The sequence below is a fragment of the Trichechus manatus genome, unplaced genomic scaffold (genome assembly GCF_000243295.1).
Source record: "Trichechus manatus latirostris isolate Lorelei unplaced genomic scaffold, TriManLat1.0 scaffold00073, whole genome shotgun sequence".
In the NCBI taxonomy this organism is placed as follows: Eukaryota; Metazoa; Chordata; class Mammalia; order Sirenia; family Trichechidae; genus Trichechus; species Trichechus manatus.
In genome coordinates, this window is record NW_004444009.1 from 6,983,171 (window position 1) to 6,988,642 (window position 5,472).

General features: G+C 45.0%; 1 pseudogene; it reads left to right on the plus strand.

The window, feature by feature from the left end:
* LOC111821247 (tigger transposable element-derived protein 1-like) overlaps positions 1–2,182 on the plus strand; it is a 104,003-nt pseudogene extending 101,821 nt beyond the window's left edge.
* The last annotated feature ends 3,290 nt before the right edge of the window (positions 2,183–5,472 follow it).

The following is a 5,472-nucleotide window of genomic DNA, read 5'->3' on the forward strand; positions in this document are numbered from 1 at the left end:
CAACATGTGTACTAACTGTTTAATGAGAAACTATTTTGTTCTGTAAACCTTCATCTAAAGTGAGAATAGAAGCACAATTGTAAGAGCGTAGTCGATGTCACTGAACTGTGCATGTAGATATTTTTGAAATGGTGTATCTTTGGTTATGTATATTTTCACCAAAAAAAAAAAAAAAGGTCGAGAAGGGAGAGGGTTGACATGTCGTGGGGTTGTTAACCAATGTCGTAAAATAATATGTGTACTACTGTTTCATGAGAATCTATTAGTTCTGTAAACCTTCACCTGAAGTACAATAAAAAAATTAACAAAAAAAAGAAAGTGTCAAGTGTGAGGTGGTTGCCAGTGAACTGGAGGGACTGACTCTCCAAGGCTGGATAGAGGGGAGGGTTGCAAAGCAGGGCAAGTGTGTGTAAGAAGAGATGGAGGGATTTGCTCAGCCAGGCAGAGAGTTGATTCAGAAGGTATGTTCTTTATTCCCATTCCATGCAGGACTATTAGGCTCCTTGACCACTGTGGGACAGACTGCTGGTCAGCTTCAGCTCATCACTGGGCATCACAAAGCAAGTGGTAATGACATTGGTCTGAAGATTCTAGACAGTGAGTAGATTTACACAAAGTAAGCAAGAAGCTGGTCTGGGCTTTGACTTGATCTCTCACCCCAGAAGCCCACACACTGACAGCAGAATCAATTCGGCAATATTGATGTGCCTTCGGACATGTTTGCTATTTTAGGGGCGTTATCCCATGATCATATCTTATTACTCTGTTACCTTGTCATCTGGAAGAGAAAGGGTACGATCATCAATAATTTATGGATTTGTGAATTATTTCATTTCCCCCAAGATGAACTCTCTCCCACACAATTTATGATCCTTGGCCTCTAGCAGAACTCTATGCAGGGGCTCGGGATCACCAGAAAGACCCTCCAAACCCAAAAGAAGCTCCCTAACCTGCATTCTCATCTCTGAAAGCCCACCGTTAGGGCACAAAAATTTCATTTTCAAGCTCTAATTCTGGCTTAAATGCAGACGCTCCCGAGAGGCATACTATGTGTCAATGGAAGTACATTTTAGATGCTTTCCTGAAAGAAAATTCTGGAATATAAGCAGTAGTGTTCTAAGTATTCTCCCTCATCCCAAACTCTCATGGAAAGCCATTTGGCAATAACATTGAACGCCTTTAAATATGCATACCCTTTAACCTAGTAATTCCACCCCTGCAGCTATAACCTAAGGAAATTGGCTTAAATACCAAGAAGACTTTATATACAAGAATGTTATCACAGAATAATTTTGAATGTGAAACTTTCGAGACCATTTGAATGTCAAACATTTGGAAAATGCTCAGGTAAATGATAGCATATCCACTCAATAAAATTGTATGCTGTCATAAGAAATTATAGTTCGGAAGAGTTTGTAATAACATGGTGAAAATGTTTATGTTAAAAAGGTAAGTGGAAATAACCCTGGAGTCACATTAGTATGTGCATTTTATAATAGCTACGTAAGCACAATCACTTTAAGCACTCAGCTGCTAACCAAAGGTTGGAAGGTTGGTGGTTTTAACTCACCCAAAGTCTCCACCCACCCAGCGTCTCTGTGGTAGAAGGACCTGGCGATCTGCTCCCTTAAGATTATAGCCTAGAAAACCCTATGGGGCAGTTCTCCTGTCACACGTGGTCACTATGAGTTGAAAATTGACTCAACGGCACCTAATAACAGCATACATACATACACAGAATAGAAAGTAATGAAATAATGCAGATGTTAACAATGATTTGCTTGGTGACAATTAGGGGTGCTCTTAAAATCATTTTATTATTCTCTGAAGTTTTTCTAAATGCCATGTGATGATTCTGTAGTACTTTCGCAATGACCATAGTTTTAAGCATGGTGTTGTGAAGTGGGCATAACTCTCCAGATCAATCTGTTCACAGGACGACTCCCGGGGCAGGTGGGAAATTCAGGAGCGACCACCACGGTCAGGTGGCGGCCAAGATGACCTAAGCACACCGCGCAGGGGCGGCGATCAAGGCCTGAAGGAGCTTCAGCTCTCCCCGCTGGCCCGAGGCTGCCTGAGGCTGCCCGAGGCCAGGGCGGATTTTGAGGTCAAGGTCAGCTCCAGGAAACCCGAGGCCGAGGACTGGTCCCACAGCGAGTCCGCTCCAGATCCTGTAGGCTGACCCTCGGCGGTCGCCGTAGCACGGGGACTAACCTCCAGGTCTCCCAGGGTTACGCGGGCTGCGCTGTGGGACCGACCTGGGCAGGCTGGCACGCGTCATCAGTGCCTTATAACCTTGTCTTCCTCACCACCTTTGAAGTGGGAATATAATACTGCCTACGTCATGGGCTTGTGTGAGGATTAAAGGAGATAATGCCTATGCAATAATAAAATGCTCATCACAGTTCCCAGCAGTCGGTGAGTGTCCAATTCCAATATGAGCAGCCAACGCATAAATTCAGGGGTCCTTCCCAACCCAAAGAGGAGTTTCCACATGAATCCCTGTCTGAGAGACTACGTCCATGGGATATTTGAAGTCAGCATTCCTGGCACTGGACAGGGAACAGTGTGGACGCCACAAGAGATCCAAAGTCCGTTTACTTTAGCATTAAGGATGAGGCTTCAGAGTGGTTAAAAGGATTAAATGAGACTATAGATAAAGGGATTAGTACAGTAGCTGGTGCTCAATAAATCATTTTCACTACTTCCACCACCGCTCTTCACAACTGGGTATCTGCAACACCCTCCTGGTGGATCTCCTCATTTACAAACTGGAGTCAATAGTAGCTAATTGCTAGGACTGTGGTGAAGACTAAGTGAGAAAATACGCGTGAAGAACCTGGCGTATAATTAGGATTTGCAAAATGGTAGCTACGATGCTGCATGGTTGGAGACACACACCCTTAGCACCTGGTTCTTCTGAGTACAGGTGGGCAGAGAGAAGGCAGACGCTGCGTGAGTAGAGAGCGCCAGAAGCGAGCCAGCCAAGCCCAGGCAGCCAGCAGATCCTGGACGAGACTGTTCCAGGGCCCTCACCAGTGACGCTACTCTCCACCCTGCCCTGCCTGCTGCTTGCATTTGCTTCACCCATAAGTTCCCACACCTGGTCTCTGAGGCCAAGAGCACAAGTACAGCTTGTCCTGACTGAGCAAAAAAGTGCAGCACACACCAATAGCAGCACCTCTGAAAGCCAGCCTGCTGGCAGGGGATGTCCTGCGGCCTCTAGGGTGAGTGGCCCTCTTGAAGTTAGCTTCTTGGAAACAGCCAATTCAGGGACTGCCCAGGTTAATCCCTCTGCTTCTCTGGAGTAAATTAGATTTTATAAAGAGAGTGAGAGAGAAAAGAAAATCAACACAAGCCTTTATTCCATTGTCCAAATGAAAAGTGTTTCACTTGAATGTGAAGTGAACTGTAGTACTATACTAGCTAAATTTATAGAGCCCTTTCTCTTGCGGGAATTGTGCTAAATTCTCTGCAATCCAATTTAACCCTCACAGTCACCCTCACAAAGTTTTATCCATTTTAATGATTGGAAAACTAAGACTCAGAGATTAAGAGTAACTTGCCAAAGGTCACAGCTAGTAAGCAGCAGAGCCAGAATATGAGTCTTGGTTGATCTAGACTCTAAACAGTGTGATCTTCACAAGTACACTCCTCTGTTATCATTCACCCATATTCTCTTCTTTAAACACAGTGCTTCCGGTATCTTAATTTTCAGGACCTTCTAATAAAGCATTTTGCAGCACACGTCTTCTAGGTCTCCCCCACCGCACCCCAGACCAGGCGTCCTTCTCTAACCTTTTATTCATTGCAACCACATAAATGCATGCTGAATTTGTGAGCTCAACACCATGCTTAGCAGGCTTGGGTTAGGGAATTCAGCTGCAAGCCACCGTCTGCCCTGCCAAACCCTCAGAACCAAAGCCAGGGCTGCAGGGACCTCTGGCTCTGGAGCGGCACTATGATATGGCTTTTCCATCCACCTGGTCTAATGAATTCACTTCCATTTCCCCAGAAGTTACTGGGACAAAATGTTCTATGCTCTTACCTTTGTGTGGCTGCAGATGCTGGATTTAATTTAAAAAAAAAAAAAAAAGATGATTCTGCAACCCTGCAGCAGAAATGTGGTTATGAGTCAGGGATGCGTACATGTATGTGCATTTGTGTGTGTGCAAGCCAGTCTCTCAGCACCAGCTAAAAATGTGAAGCAGCCAGTCTGTGCCGGGAATTGAGGACACCGTATGCTTGCACCTCTAGGTCTTTCTAAGAGTCATATAACTGCACCCAAAACCAGGGGGCAGGAGCAGGGGCAGCTGTAGGAGATGGTTTCCAACGAGGAGTGCTGAGGGAAGTCTGACCTTGAGGCGACAACAAGTGTGCCTGGCCATGGAATGTTCCCAGCCTCGAGCTTAAACAAAAACTGTATTCAGAAGGTGAGTGCTGTGCTGAGAACAAACCCTGTCTGTCTCCCTGCTTTGTCTCGGGGGTTTATCAAGGTGAGCCCTTACGCTGTGGGGCAGTGGATATTGAATTTAGAGCTGGGGCCCAGCTGCCAGACAAACCCATTGCTGTCAAGTCTCTGCCAGACAAGGGCCCTAGTAATCCTCCCAGCCATCTGTAATTAGCAGGCTGCAGGGACCCAGTGTCCTGCAGGCCAGGCGGAGGTGAGATAAGAGCTCTAGCCTGCTCTATTCACAGAACAAGGCTGCAGAAAGGCATACTGGGAGGAGGAGAGCTGTAGGAGGGGACAAACCCATCAACGAATACTTATCAAGGGCTCACTGTGTGGTCATCCTTGGAGGAGGGAGGTATCAGATGCCCCTTCTCCCCTCCCCAGGACACACCCCCTGAGGGCCTCTGCACAGTGTTCTCTGGGAGAAAACACTCTCCTTGCCACCCTTACACCCCGTCACCACACCTCATTGGACTAATGCCCATCATTTTTTCAGGCCTCAGTTCAGAGGGCTGAGACCTGGAGCAGTGTTTTTCAAACTGCAGGTCATGACCTGTTAGTAGTTTACATAATCAATTTAGTGGGTCACATCCAACATTTAAAAAAAAAAAAAGAAATAGAATAGAGACTCTCTGAGTACATTAGCCATAGTAAAGGTAAGTGTTGTTTTTTTATTTTTGAAACAATATCATTTAATTGAGTCATAGCTGTATGGACAACCGAATATGCAAACAACTCTAAGCAGATTTTTTTTTAACATTGAGAGGATGCTTCCTCTTTTTTTTTTTTTGAACATTTTGTTGTGCTTTAGGTGAAAGTTTACATAGCAAATTAGTTTTCCAATCTATGATTCTTACACTAATTGTTCTGTGACACTGGTTGCAATCATGTTGTTTAAGTCATGTGTACGTTGGATCATGACATCTACAGTAATTCTTACTGGTGATTATGGTCAAAAAAGTGTGAAAACCACTGGCTTAGAGGCTATATCTGTCCATATCCTTCTGGCTGTAAGGATC